Source organism: Spea bombifrons, chromosome 1, assembly GCF_027358695.1.
Source record: "Spea bombifrons isolate aSpeBom1 chromosome 1, aSpeBom1.2.pri, whole genome shotgun sequence".
NCBI classification, from domain to species: domain Eukaryota; kingdom Metazoa; phylum Chordata; class Amphibia; order Anura; family Pelobatidae; genus Spea; species Spea bombifrons.
Genome location: NC_071087.1, coordinates 60,064,066 through 60,080,247, shown reverse-complemented (window position 1 = coordinate 60,080,247; position 16,182 = coordinate 60,064,066).

Below are 16,182 nucleotides of genomic sequence, written 5' to 3'. Positions count from 1 at the left end.
TTCCTGCACCTACCTGGTTTCCAGCCTCTTGGAGCCTTCCTCACAGGTTTTTCAGAATCAGAAGACGACGATGATGATGGCATTTTCACATCATCCTTCCCTTCATCTTCAGAGTCAGATTTTGAGTCAGACCCAGAATTTACGGCTGCCTGGGTAAATATATCTTTGCGTTAGCAAGAAAAAGAAAATAGAAATGACCCAATGCACCCCAACCAACGCTCATATGAGTTCAAACCTTGCTTTTTCTTCCTCCAGGCCCTGTCTTCCTCTGTGTTTTGTTTTTTTCTGGGTTAAAATCCTGAGGAGAAATATCTAATTATGCATTCTTCTTTACTTGTGTAGTGCACAGGATTGGTGTCTTAGAAGGTAAAAGGTTTAGATCAATTTAAATAGACCTGTATAGACATTTTATCTATACACAAAAATGTATTGCACATTAACTGAGCACCATGTGCTTCATAATAGAAACAGACTTTTTAAAAGAAGAAGTTTTACTCTCTGTGTAACTGTCATTTGCCTCCCCACACCTCCTGTAATATATTACCTTCTTCTTCATTTATGACCAAGAGGTTTGTTCAGCAGGCAATGGGCTTGGGTTAAACATATTACATTACTATTGTATTTTACCAAAACCAGAACTCCTTACCTGTTCTTTATATTTCAAATGACATGTTAGTGATGGTTTCTGGCAAGTGAAGAAAAAAAAAATATAGTAATGAGCTCCTTGTGTAAGTAGCAGTAGCGTCGGCAGGGTGGGGCCAGAGGGGGCCCCCCCGTGTGCCCCCCAGTTGAAACGCCATTTTTTTTTTGTAATAGGCACGTTTTGTAATAGACGCGGCCGGGGGGCAGGGGTGCGTACCTCGCGGGGGGGGTCCACCCCGGCTGCCGCTCATCTGAGGCGTGCCACCACGCCGGCACACCTCCAGAAACCATGCGCGCGGCAACTGTGGCTGTGCGTTGGGACCTGATGTCAAATTCTGGCGCACAACACTGAAGCCACGCCCACCGACTTCCGCGCTCAGTGCACCGGAAGGACGGGGCACAGAAGATGTAGAGGAGGAGGAAAGGTGACAGTGACAGAGAAAAGGTAGGACAAGATTCAGGGAGAGTGGATTAGTGAGTGTGTGAGAGTGATAGATGTTATGCTGAATGTTTGTGAATGAGGGTTTGAGATAGCATGGATGTGTAAGTGTGGGGGGATAGCATGGCATAGGGAGGCTGTAATCACATTCCTTTCATGCCCAGATTCCAGCATGTAGTGGCTACCTAGGCATGATAGGAGTGTGATTGCTGTCATTAATTATTTTTTTGTTTGCCTGTCCATAGAAACTATGCAGTTTTAAAGTGTGTGTGTGTGGGGGGGTGCCACATACAGGATTTGCCACAGGTGCCAAATACTCTAGGTACGCCCCTGCATCATGCAGCAGTCAGACCCAATGGCCATGCCTCAGCTCTTCGTCCCACGTCTTAAAAGGGGTGGGATGAAGAGCTGAGGCACGGTTATTGGGCGGCACAGTGCGTGCACGCCGGCCGCTTTAATTTCATTAAGCGCTGGTGGAGTGACTGCCGCACAGAGGCCGCTTTCAATGTCGCTCGCAGTCGCTTTGATGGCGCAGTGGGCCAGTTGACTAGACTTGCCCCCCAGGCCTTAGGCTGCCAGCCTTCCCCTGGAGGCGGAGGAGAGAGAGGCGCCGAGCGGTCGCTGATGAATACGTTTTCAGCAACCGTTCGGCACCTCTCACTGTTCCACGCGAGGCCTCTGCCTTGGTCACGGTGCCAGTATTTCAAGCTGAGCGCCAGAATATGATGTCATATCCAGCGCTCAGCCGTGAAGCCGCGCACACTGCGGCAGAACAGGGAGACGGAGTCCTCGCGATCGCACCACTGGACTTGTACAAGGTAAGTGAACTTCAAAGGAGGGAGAGGGTAGTGGGAAGTGAGAAGAGGTAGATAGGCAGTGAGAAGAGGTAGATAGGTTGTTGCTAACCCATTTTCCATTTGCGACGCTTCCAGACAGGCATGCACGACTGGATCCTTTCTGTGCCCCATTGTGGGGGACTTTCTATGTACCGGTATTCATTTTCTCTAAATGTGTTCTAGATAGGGTTGGATGGTGCACATTGAATATGTCGGTCATACTTGTCCTCTGTGCTGTAATGACCCTCCAGTGCTAGTTATTGACCTTCTTTATCTAGTGTTTGTGTAGTTACTTTCTTGGATTACAACAACTGCATTTAAATATTGGTTTACTCCACTCCATTTTTGCTGAAGCAAGTACAATAAATGTATCACTAGAGCAGAAGCTGATATTAGTGCCCCTTAGTGCAGGTCATCCAAACTCTAAATTCTAAGAAGTAAACTCTAAATTCCCTAGATAGGGAGGGAGAGGGGGTCGATAGGGAGGGAGAGGGGGTAGATAGGGAGAAGGGAGGGTGGCAAGAATATTGAAATAAAGAGTCAGAATGAGAGAGAGAATGAATGGATTAATGTGTGGATGCATTAATGAATATGTGTAAATAATTTGTGTGAAAGAATAAATGATTGAATGAAAGTGAGTGACTGTAAAAGTGTTTGTGTGAATCATAGGTGTATTATTGATTTGTCAAAAAAGCAAAGATGGTATAAGCAGGGTGTTTAAGCACTGGGGGCTAATATATATATATATATATATATATATATATATATATATATATATATATATATAGGCAGCAGGAGCTAATAGTAACATATATTGGCAACAGGGGCTAATAATATTTATTTGCAGCAGGGTCTAGTATTTATATTCATATTGGCAGCAGGGGCTAATATTTATATATATATATCGGCAGCAGGGGCTAATATTAATATATATTGGCTGCAGGGGCTAATATTAATATATATTGGCTGCATGGGCTAATATTTGAATATATTGGCTGCAGGGACTAGTAATATATATCGGCAGTAGGGGCTAATTTTAAAATTCGCCACAGGCGGCATTTTGCCTTGGGCCGGCCCTGTATATATATATATATATATATTGTCAACACGGGCTAATATTAAAGAATGAAAAATAACTAAGTACATATTATGTAGTTAAAAATGCACGTCTAACGTGTGTGTATATATATATTATATTTTATATATATAGTGTATATGTACTGTTTTATAATCGGCCCCCCTACTTTGGTCCCTGGCCCCCCATGTGCCCCCCCTAAATATGAAAGCCGGAGATGCCACTGGTAAGTAGCAAAGACAGGAGATCCACCAAAAGTCTAACTCTTAAATATATACCGTAATAAAGAAATATGTCCTGCTCTAGCTTAAAGTGCAATATGCAATCAATGTAATATAAACATATGGCAATAAAAAAGGTGTGCAAATAAGTTATATAATAAAATTATAAATATGTGCAAATAGATTTGTGCTGATCTATCTGTCTATATACATACATATGTATGTATATGTATGTATATGTATGTATATATATATATATATATATATATATATATATATATATATCAAGATCTATGGAAAAACATAATGTTTGATCAAAAGTGACTGTGTGCAAAATATGCATTAAATATATAGAAAGGTTTAATAAAGAAGATATAAATTATTGATTAATAGATACAAAGATACTTAAGTTCAGCAAAGTCCAATCTAATACCGGTATTAACTCAGTTCATAGGAATTGTCCAAGAGAACTGGTCCCAAAAAATCAACAACGGTTCTTAGGGAGATTCGATTGATGTTTGCCTCCTAAGGTTTATGGCTCTACGAAGAGTGTAACAAAAGAGAAAAAAAATGAAGATGCAACAGTGTAAATCTTTAGGGTAAAAATATAATTTATTGAATTATTAAAAATTCCTCACAAGGCTGGTTCCATTTCAATATGTATGGAGCAATTATCTTGCATATGAGACTCCTTTCTGGTGTATGGTCCCACTTTGGATGTATAGATCTGCGCTTATGAGAGTGTAATTGACCTCCAGGCTGCCGCATGCACTCCAATTTGCCTCTTCTTTCATTTTCCTTCCATTCAACTTCCTTTATTTTACTCTTCTGTCATTCCCTCCCCCCATTTTCTTCTTCTTGTATTCTCCCCCATTTCCCTCCCCTAATTTCACTCTTCTTCCATTTCCCACCCACATGTTCTCTTCTTCCATTTCCCCTCTTTTTTATCTTCTTTAATTTCCCACTTCTTGCATTCCCTCCCCATTCCCTCTTCTTGCATTTTACCCATATTCCTCTTCTTGCTTTCCCTTCTTCGTTAATCTTTTCTTGCATCCCCCCTTTTCCCCTTCTTGCATTTCCTCTCCCATTTCCCTCATCTTCCATTTCCCTCCCCATTTCCATTTTCTTCTAATTCCTGCCCCACTTTCTCTTCCATTTCAGATATCTTCAAGTAATTCCCCCAATTTTCCTCTTCTTCCATTTCACTTACACCCCATCTTCTTTTATTTCCCTTTTCTTGTATTTCCTCCTCATTTCAATATTCTTCCAATTCCCACCCATATTTCGCTTTCATCCCGTCCCCATTTCCCTCTTCTTCTATTCCTTCCCCCCATTTTCTTCTTCTTGTATTCCCTCTCCCATTTCCCTCCTCTTCCATTTCTCTCCCCATTTCCATTTTCTTCTAATTTCTGCCCCACTTTCTCTTCCATTTCAGATATCTTCAAGTAACTCCCCAAATTTTCCTCTTCTTCCATTTCACTTACACCCCATCTTCTTTTATTTCCATTTTCTTGTATTTCCTCCTCATTTCAATATTCTTCCAATTCCCACCCATATTTCCCTTTCATCCCGTCCCCATTTCCCTCTTCTTCCATTCCCTCACCCCATTTTCTTCTTCTTGTATTCTCCCCCATTTCCCTCCCCTAATTTCCCTCTTCTTCCATTTTCCATTCCATCTTATTTTATTTTCCTCTTCTTTCATTTCCCTTCCATTCAACTTCCTTTATTTTCCTCTTCTGTCATTCCCTCCCCCATTTCCCTCTTCTTGCATTCCCCCATTTTCTACTTCTTTTCCCTTTTCTTACATCTCTCATTTTCATCTACTTCAAGTAACTCCCCCAATTTCCCTCTCCCCATTTTCTTCTTCTTTCATTCCCCCATTTTCCTCTTCTTGCATTCCCTCCCCTAATTTTTATCTTCTTCGTCAGGACCTTCCAACCATTTCTATTCTTCCATTTTCCTTCCATTTATCTTCTTCCCACTTCTTGCATTCCCTCCCCATTCCCTCTTCTTCCATTTTAACCATATTCCTCTTCTTGCATTCCCTTCTCAGTTTCTCTTTTCTTGCATCCCCTTTTCCCCTTCTTGCATTTCCTCTCCCATTTCCTTCCTCTTCCATTTCTCTCCCCATTTTCATTTTCTTCTAATTCCTGCCCCACTTTCTCTTCCATTTCAGATATCGACTATTTCCTTTTTGTTCCTTTCCAGCTCCTATTCCCTTTTCTTCCTTTCCAGCTCCTATTCCCTCTTCTTCCATTTTCCTTTCTTTCCATTCCCTTCCCATTCCCTCTTCTTCAATCCATTTTCCCTCTTCTTGCATCCTTCATTTTCATCTTCTTCAAGTAACTCCCCCAATTTTCCTCTTCTTCTCTTTCATTTACACCCCGTCTTCTTTGATTTCCCTCTTTTGGCATTCATTTGCCCAATTTCCCTTTTCTTGTAATTCCTCTCCATTTGAATATTGTTCCAATTCCCACCCACATGTTCCCTTTTCCATTTCCCTTTCATTCCCTCCCCATTTCTCTCTTCTTGCACCCCCTTTTATTTCTTCTTGCATCCCGTCCCCATTTCCCTCTTCTTCTATTCCCTCCCCCATTTTCTTCTTCTTGTATTCTCCCCCATTTTTTCTCCCCTAATTTCCCTCTTCTTCCATTTTCCATTCCATCTTCTTTTATTTTCCTCTTCTGTCATTCCCTCCCCCCATTTCCCTCTTCTTGCATTCCCCCATTTTCTACTTCTTTTCCCTCTTCTTGCATCTTTCTTTTTCATCTTTTTCAAGTAACTCCCCCAATTTCCCTCTCCCCATTTTCTTCTTCTTGCATCCCCCCATTTTCCTCTTCTTCCATTCCCTCCCCTAATTTTTATCTTCTTTGTCGGGACCTTCCACCCATTTCTCTTCTTCCATTTCCCCTTTCTCTCTTCTTGCATCCTTCATTTTCATCTTCTTCTTCATGTAACTCCCCCAATTTTTCTCTTCTTCCCTTTCATTTATAACCCATCTTCTTTTATTTCCCTCTTCTGGCCTTCCTTTGCCTAATTTCCCTTTTCTTGTATTTCCTCCCCATTTCAATATTCTTCCAATTCCCACCCATATGTCCCTTTTTCCATTTCCCTTTTATTCTCTCCTCATTTCCCTCTTCTTGCACCCCCATTTACTTTTTCTTGCATCCCGTCCCCATTTCCCTCTTCTTCTATTCCCTCCCCCCATTTTCTTCTTCTTGTATTCCCTCTCCCATTTCCCTCCTCTTCCATTTCCCTCCTCACTTCCATTTTCTTCTAACTCCTGCCCCACTTTCTCTTCCATTTCAGATATCTTCAAGTAACTCCCCCAATTTTCCTCTTCTTCCATTTCACTTACACCCCATCTTCTTTTATTTCCCTTTTCTTGTATTTCCTCCTCATTTCAATATTCTTCCAATTCCCACCCATATTTCGCTTTCATCCCGTTCCCCATTTCCCTCTTCTTCTATTCCCTCCCCCCATTTTCTTCTTCTTGTATTCCCTCTCCCATTTCCCTCCTCTTCCATTTCCCTCCCCATTTCCATTTTCTTCTAATTCCTGCCCCACTTTCTCTTCCATTTCAGGTATCTTCAAGTAACTCCCCCAATTTTCCTCTTCTTCCATTTCACTTACACCCCATCTTCTTTTATTTCCATTTTCTTGTATTTCCTCCTCATTTCAATATTCTTCCAATTCCCACCCGTATTTCCCTTTCATCCCGTCCCCATTTCCCTCTTCTTCCATTCCCTCACCCCATTTTCTTCTTCTTGTATTCTCCCCCATTTCCCTCCCCTAATTTCCCTCTTCTTCCATTTTCCATTCCATCTTATTTTATTTTCCTCTTCTTTCACCCCCCATTTTCCTCTTCTTTCATTTCCCTTCCATTCAACTTCCTTTTCCTCTTCTGTTATTCCCTCCCCCCATATCAATCTTCTTGCATTCCCATTTTCTACTTCTTGCACTCACTCCCCTAATTTTCATCTTCTTCAGGTCCTTCCACCCATTTCCCTCTTCTTGCATTTTACCTATTTTCCTCTTCTTGCATTCTCTTCTCCATTTCCCTCTTCTTGCATCTCCCATTTTCATTTTCTTCAGTTCATTCCCCCTTTCCCTCTTCTTGCACCCCCATTTACGTCTTCTTGCATCCCGTCCCCATTTCCCTCTTCTTCTATTCCCTCCCCCCATTTTCTTCTTCTTGTATTCTCCCCATTTCCCTCCCCTAATTTCCCTTTTCTTCCATTTTCCATTCCATCTTCTTTTATTTTCCTCTTCTTTCACCCCCAATTTGCCTCTTCTTTCATTTTCCTTCCATTCAACTTCCTTTATTTTACTCTTCTGTCATTCCCTCCCCCCATTTCCCTCTTCTTTCATTCTCCCATTTTCTACTTCTTTTCGCTCTTCGTGCATCTTTCATTTTCATCTTCTTCAAGTAACTCCCCCAATTTCCCTCTCCCCATTTTCTTCTTCTTGCATCCCCCAATTTTCCTCTTCTTGCATTCCCTCCCCTAATTTTTAACTTCTTCGTTGGGACCTTCCACCCATTTCTCTCCTTCCATTTCCATTCCATTTTATCTTCTTTAATTTCCCACTTCTTGCATTCCCTTCCCATCCCCTCTTCTTGCATTTTAACCATATTCCTCTTCTTGCATTCTCTTCTCCGTTTCTCTTTTCTTGCATCCCCCCTTTTCCCCTTCTTGCATTTCTTCTCCCATTTCCCTCCTCTTCCATTTCTCTCCCCATTTCCATTTTCTTCTAATTCCTGCCCCACTTTCTCTTCCATTTCAGATATCTCCTTTTTCCTTTTCTTCCTTTCCTACTCCTATTCACTCTTCTTCCATTTTCCTCTCTTTCCATTCCCTTCCCATTCCCTCTTCTTAAACCCCTTTTCCCTCTTCTTGCATCTTTCATTTTCATCTTTTTCAAGTAACTCCCCCCAATTTCCCTCTTCTTCCCTTTCATTTACACCCCATCTTCTTTTATTTCCCTCTTCTGGCATTCCTTTGCCCAATTTCCCTCTTCTTGTATTTCCTCCCCATTTAAATTTTCTTCCAATTCCCACCCATATGTTCCTTTTTCCATTTCCCTTTCATTCCCTCCCCATTTCCGTCTTCTTCTATTCCCTCCCCCATTTTCTTCTTCTTGTATTCTCCCCCATTTAACTCCCATAATTTCCCTCTTCTTCCATTTTCCATTCTATCTTCTTTTATTTTCCTCTTCTTTCACCCCCCATTTGCCTCTTCTTTCATTTTCCTTCTATTAAACTTCCTTTATTTTCCTCTTCTGTCATTCCCTCCCCCCCTATTTCCCTCTTCTTGCATTTCCTCTCCCATTTCCCTCCTCTTCCCTTTCCCTCCCCATTTCCATTTTCTTCTAATTCCTACCCCACTTTCTCTTCCATTTCAGATATCTCCTATTTCCTTTTCTTCCTTTCCAGCTCCTATTCCCTCTTCTTCCATTTTCCTCTGTTTCCATTCCCTTCCCATTCCCTCTTCTTAAACCCCTTTTCCCCGTTCTTGCATTCCTTTGCCCAATTTCCCTTTTCTTGTATTTCCTCCCCATGTCAATATTCTTCCAATTCCCACCCATATGTCCCTTTTTCCATTTCCCTTTCATTCCCTCCCCTTTTCTTGCACCCCCATTTACTTCTTCTTGCATCCCGTCCCCATTTCCCTCTTCTTCTATTCCCTCCCCCATTTTCTTCTTCTTGTATTCTCCCCCATTTCCCTCCCCTAATTTCCCTCTTCTTCCATATTCCATTCCATCTTCTTTTATTTCCCTCTTCTTTCACCCTCCATTTGCCTCTTCTTTCATTTTCCTTCCATTCAACTTCCTTTATTTTCCTCTTCTGTCATTCCCTCCCCCCATTTCCCTCTTCTTGCATTCCCCCATTTTCTACTTCTTTTCCCTCTTCTTGCATCTTTCGTTTTCATCTTCTTCAATTAACTCCCCCAATTTCCCTCTCCCCATTTTCTTCTTCTTGCATCCCCCCATTTTCCTCTTCTTCCATTCCCTCCCCTAATTTTTATCTTTATTGTCTGGACCTTCTACCCATTTCTCTTCTTCCATTTTCCTTCCATTTTATCTTCCATAATTTCCCACTTCTTGCATTCCCTCCCCGTTCCCTCTTCTTGTATTTTACCCATATTACTCTTCTTGTATTCCCTTCTCCGTTTCTCTTTTCTTGCATCCCCTTTTCCCCTTCTTGCATTTCCTCTCCCATTTCCTTCCTCTTCCATTTCTCTCCCCATTTTCATTTTCTTCTAATTCCTGCCCCACTTTCTCTTACATTTCAGATATCTCTTATTTCCTTTTCTTCCTTTCCAGCTCCTATTCCCTCTTCTTCCTTTTTCCTCTCTTTCCATTCCCTTCCCATTTCCTCTTCTTAAACCCCTTTTCCCTCTTCTTGCATCTTTCATTTTCATCTTCTTCAAGTAACCCCCCAATTTCCCTCTTCTTCCCTTTCATTTATACCCCATCTTCTTTTATTTCCCTCTTCTGGCATTCCTTTGTCCAATTTCCCTTTTTCTTGTATTTCCTCCCCATTTCAATATTCTTCCTATTCCCACCCGTATGTCCCTTTTTCCATTTCCCTTTCATTCCCTCCCCATTTCCGTCTTCTTACACCCCCATTTTCTTCTTCTTGCATCCCGTCCCCATGTCCCTCTTCTTTTTTTCCCTCCCCCCCATTTTCTTCTTCTTGCATTCTCCCCATTTCCCTCCCCTAATTTCCCTCTTCTTCCATTTTCCATTCCATCTTCTTTTATTTTCCTCTTCTTTCACCCTCCATTTGCCTCTTCTTTCATTTTCCTTCCATTCAACTTCCTTTATTTTCTTCTTCTGTCATTCCCTCCCCATTTCCCTCTTCTTGCATTCCCCCATTTTCTACTTCTTTTCCCTCTTCTTGCATCTTTTATTCTGTCATTCCCTCCCCCATTTCCCTCTTCTTGCATTCCCCAATTTTCTACTTCTTTTCCCTCTTCTTGCATCTTTTTTCATCTTCTTCAAGTAACTCCCCCAATTTCCCTCTCCCCATTTTCTTCTTCTTGCATCCCCCATTATCCTCTTCTTTCATTCCCTCCCCTAATTTGTATCTTCTTTGTCGGGAGCTTCCACCCATTTCTCTTCTTCCATTTCCCTTCCATTTTATCTTCTTTAATTTCCCACTTCTTGCATTCCCTCCCCATTCCCTCTTCTTGCATTTTACCCATATTTCTCTTCTTGCATTCCCTTCTCCGTTTCTTTTTTCTTGCATCCCCCCTTTTCCCCTTCTTGCATTTCCTCTCCCTTTTCCCTCATCTTCCATTTCCCTCCCCATTTCCATTTTCTTCTAATTCCTGCCCCACTTTCTCTTCCATTTCAGATATCTCCTATTTCCTTTTCTTCCTTTCTAGCTCCTATTCACTCTTCTTCCTTTTTCCTCTCTTTCCATTCCCTTCCCATTCCCTCTTCTGAAACCCCTTTTCCCTCTTCTTGCATCTTTCATTTTCATATACTTCAAGTAACCCCCCAATTTCCCTCTTCCTACCTTTCATTTACACCCTATCTTCTTTTATTTCCCTCTTCTGACATTCCTTTGCCCAATTTCCCTCTTCTTGTATTTCCTCCCCATGTCAATATTCTTCCAATTCCCACCCACATGTCCCTTTTTCCATTTCCCTTTCATTCCCTCCCCGTTTCCCTTTTCTTGTACCCCCATTTACTCCTTCTTGCATCCCGTCCCCATTTCCCTCTTCTTCTATTCCCTCCCACCATTTTCTTCTTCTTGTATTCTCCCCCATTTAACTCCCCTAATTTCCCTCTTCTTCCATTTTCCATTCCATCTTCTTTTATTTTCCTCTTCTTTCACCCCCCATTTGCCTCTTCTTTCATTTTCCTTCCATTCAACTTCCTTTATTTTCCTCTTCTGTCATTCCCTCCCCCATTTCCCTCTTCTTGCATTCCCCCATTTTCTACTTCTTTTCCCTTTTCTTGCATCTTTCGTTTTCATCTTCTTCAATTAACTCCCCAAATTTCCCTCTCCCCATTTTCTTCTTCTTGCATCCCCCCATTTTCCTATTCTTGCATTCCCTCCCCTAATTTTTATCTTTATTGTCTGGACCTTCTACCCATTTCTCTTCTTCCATTTTCCTTCCATTTATCTTCTTTAATTTCCCACTTCTTGCATTCCCTCCCCGTTCCCTCTTCTTGCATTTTACCCATATTACTCTTCTTGTATTCCCTTCTCCGTTTCTATTTTCTTGCATCCCCCCTTTTCCCCTTCTTTCATTTCCTCTTCCATTTCCCTCCCCATTTCCACTTTCTTCTAATTCCTGCCCCACTTTCTGTTCCATTTCAGATATCTCCTATTTCCTTTTCTTCCTTTCCAGCTCCTATTCACTCTTCTTTCATTTTCCTCTCTTTCCATTCCCTTCCCATTCCCTCTTCTTAAACCCCTTTTCCCTCTTCTTGCATCTTTCATTTTTATCTTCTTCAAGTAACCCTTTCATTTACACCCCATCTTCTTTTACTTCCCTCTTCTGGCATTCCTTTGCCCAATTTCCCTTTTCTTGTATTTCCTCCCCATTTCAATATTCTTCTAATTCCCACCCATATGTCCCTTTTTCCATTTCCCTTTCATTCCCTCCCCATTTCCCTCTTCTTGCACCCCCATATACTCCTTCTTGCATCCCGTCCCCATTTCCCTCTTCTTCTATTCCCTCCCACCATTTTCTTCTTCTTGTATTCTCCCCCATTTAACTCCCCTAATTTCCCTCTTCTTCCATTTTCCATTCCATCTTCTTTTATTTTCCTCTTCTTTCACCCCCCATTTGCCTCTTCTTTCATTTTCCTTCCATCCAACTTCCTTTATTTTCCTCTTCTGTCATTCCCTCCCCCTATTTCCCTCTTCTTGCATTCCCCCATTTTCTACTTCTTGCATTTCCTCTCCCATTTCCCTCCTCTTCCATTTCCCTCCCCATTTCCATTTTCTTCTAATTCCTACCCCACTTTCTCTTCCATTTCAGATATCTCCTTTTCTTCCTTTCCAGCTCCTATTCCCTCTTCTTCCATTTTTCTCTCTTTACATTCCCTTCCCATTGCCTCTTCTTCAATCCATTTTCCCTCTTCTTGCATACTTCATTTTCATCTTCTTCAAGTAACTTCCCCAATTTTCCTCTTCTTCCCTTTCATTTACGCCCCATCTTCTTTTATTTCCCTTTACTTGTATTTCTTCCCCATTTCAATATTCTCCCAATTCCCACCCATGTTTCCCTTCCCATTCCCTCTTCTTAAACCCCTTTTCCCTCTTCTTGCATCTTTCATTTTCATATTTTTCAAGTAACTCCCCCCAATTTCCCTCTTCTTCCCTTTCATTTACACCCCATCTTCTTTTATTTCCCTCTTCTGGCATTCGTTTGCCCAATTTCCCTCTTCTTGTATTTCCTTCCCATTTCAATATTCTTCCAACTCCCACCCATATGTCTCTTTTTCCATTTCCCTTTCATTCCCTCCCCATATCCCTCTTCTTGCACCCCCTTTTACTTCTTCTTGCATCCCGTCCCCATTTCCCTCTTCTTCTATTCCCTCCCCCCATTTTCTTCTTCTTGTATTCTCCCCCATTTTTTCTCCCCTAATTTCCCTCTTCTTCCATTTTCCATTCCATCTTCTTTTATTTTCCTCTTCTTTCACCCCCATTTGCCTCTTCTTTCATTTTCCTTCTATTCAACTTCCTTTATTTTCCTCTTCTATCATTCCCTCTCCCGTTTCCCTCTTCTTGCATTCCCCCATTTTCTACTTCTTTTCCCTCTTCTTCCATCTTTCTTTTTCATCTTCTTCAAGTAACTCCCCCAATTTCCCTCTCCCCATTTTCTTCTTCTTGCATCCCCCCATTTTCCTCTTCTTCCATTCCCTCTCCTAATTTTTATCTTATTTGTTGGGACCTTCCACCCATTTCTCTTCTTCCATTTCCCTTCCATTTTATCTTCTTTAACTTCCTCTTCTCGCATTTTACCCATATTCCTCTTCTTGCATTCCCTTCTCCGTTTCTCTTTTCTTGCATCCCCCTTTTCCCCCTTCTTGCATTTCCTCTCCCATTTCCCTCCCCATTTCCATTTTCCTCCCCATTTCCATTTTCCTCTAATTCCTGCTCCACTTTCTCTTCCATTTCAGTTATCTCCTATTTCTTTGTCTTCCTTTCCAGCTCCTATTCCCTCTTCTTCCATTTTCCTCTTTCCATTCCCTTCCCATTCCCTCTTCTTCAATCCCTTTTCCCTCTTCTTGCATCCATCATTTTCATCTTCTTCCTCAAGTAACTCCCCCAATTTTCCTCTTTTTTCCTTTCATTTACACCCCATGTTCTTTTATCCCTCTTCATGCACCCCCATTTACTTCTTCTTGCATCCCATCCCCATTTCCCTCTTCTCCTTTTCCCTTCCCCCATTTTCTTCTTCTTGTATTCTCCCCATTTTCCTCCCCTAATTTCCCTCTTCTTCCATTTTCCATCTTCTTTTATTTTCCTCTTCTTTCACCCCCATTTGCCTCTTCTTTCATTTTCCTTCTATTCAACCTCCGTTATTTTCCTCTTCTGTCATTCCCTCCCCCATTTCCCTCTTCTTGCATTCCCCCATTTTCTACTTCTTTTCCCTCTTCTTGCATCTTTCATTTTCATCTTCTTCAAGTAACTCCCCCAATTTCCCTCTCCCCATTTTCTTCTTCTTGCATTCCCTCCCCTAATTTTTATCTTCTTGGTCTGGACCTTCCACCCATTTCTCTTCTTCCATTTCCCTTCCATTTTATCTTCTTTAATTTCCCACTTCTTGCATTCCCTCCCCATTCCCTCTTCTTGGATTTTACCCATATTCCTCTTCTTGCATTCCCTTCTCCGTTTCTCTTTTCTTGCATCCCCCTTTTCCCCTTCTTGCATTTCCTCTCCCATTTCCCTCATCTTCCATTTTCCTCCCCATTTCCATTTTCTTCTAATTCCTGCCCCACTTTCTCTTCCATTTCAGATATCTCCTATTTCCTTTTCTTCCTTTCCAGCTCCTATTCACTCTTCTTCCATTTTCCTCTCTTTCCATTCCCTTCCCATTCCCTCTTCTTACACCCCTTTTCCCTCTTCTTGCATCTTTCATTTTCATATACTTCAAGTAACTCCCCCCAATTTCCCTCTTCTTCCCTTTCATTTACACCCCATCTTCTTTTATTTCCCTCTTCTGGCATTCCTTTGCCCAATTTCCATTTTCTTGTATTTCCTCCCCATGTCAATATTCTTCCAATTCCCAACCATATGTCCCTTTTTCCATTTCCCTTTCATTCCCTCCCCATTTCCCTTTTCTTGCACCCCCATTTACTTCTTCTTGCATCCCGTCCCCATTTCCCTCTTCTTCTATTCCCTTCCCCATTTTCTTCTTCTTGTATTCTCCCCCATTTCCCTCCCCTAATTTCCCTCTTCTTCCATATTCCATTCCATCTTCTTTTATTTTCCTCTTCTTTCACCCCCCATTTGCCTCTTCTTTCATTTTCCTTCCATTCAACTTCCTTTATTTTCCTCTTCTGTCATTCCCTCCCCCATTTCCCTCTTCTTGCATTCCCCCATTTTCTACTTCTTTTCCCTTTTCTTGCATCTTTCGTTTTCATCTTCTTCAATTAACTCCCCAAATTTCCCTCTCCCCATTTTCTTCTTCTTGCATCCCCCCATTTTCCTATTCTTGCATTCCCTCCCCTAATTTTTATCTTTATTGTCTGGACCTTCTACCCATTTCTCTTCTTCCATTTTCCTTCCATTTATCTTCTTTAATTTCCCACTTCTTGCATTCCCTCCCCGTTCCCTCTTCTTGCATTTTACCCATATTACTCTTCTTGTATTCCCTTCTCCGTTTCTATTTTCTTGCATCCCCCCTTTTCCCCTTCTTTCATTTCCTCTTCCATTTCCCTCCCCATTTCCACTTTCTTCTAATTCCTGCCCCACTTTCTGTTCCATTTCAGATATCTCCTATTTCCTTTTCTTCCTTTCCAGCTCCTATTCACTCTTCTTTCATTTTCCTCTCTTTCCATTCCCTTCCCATTCCCTCTTCTTAAACCCCTTTTCCCTCTTCTTGCATCTTTCATTTTTATCTTCTTCAAGTAACCCTTTCATTTACACCCCATCTTCTTTTACTTCCCTCTTCTGGCATTCCTTTGCCCAATTTCCCTTTTCTTGTATTTCCTCCCCATTTCAATATTCTTCTAATTCCCACCCATATGTCCCTTTTTCCATTTCCCTTTCATTCCCTCCCCATTTCCCTCTTCTTGCACCCCCATATACTCCTTCTTGCATCCCGTCCCCATTTCCCTCTTCTTCTATTCCCTCCCACCATTTTCTTCTTCTTGTATTCTCCCCCATTTAACTCCCCTAATTTCCCTCTTCTTCCATTTTCCATTCCATCTTCTTTTATTTTCCTCTTCTTTCACCCCCCATTTGCCTCTTCTTTCATTTTCCTTCCATCCAACTTCCTTTATTTTCCTCTTCTGTCATTCCCTCCCCCTATTTCCCTCTTCTTGCATTCCCCCATTTTCTACTTCTTGCATTTCCTCTCCCATTTCCCTCCTCTTCCATTTCCCTCCCCATTTCCATTTTCTTCTAATTCCTACCCCACTTTCTCTTCCATTTCAGATATCTCCTTTTCTTCCTTTCCAGCTCCTATTCCCTCTTCTTCCATTTTTCTCTCTTTACATTCCCTTCCCATTGCCTCTTCTTCAATCCATTTTCCCTCTTCTTGCATACTTCATTTTCATCTTCTTCAAGTAACTTCCCCAATTTTCCTCTTCTTCCCTTTCATTTACGCCCCATCTTCTTTTATTTCCCTTTACTTGTATTTCTTCCCCATTTCAATATTCTCCCAATTCCCACCCATGTTTCCCTTCCCATTCCCTCTTCTTAAACCCCTTTTCCCTCTTCTTGCATCTTTCATTTTCATATTTTTCAAGTAACTCCCCCCAATTTCCCTCTTCTTC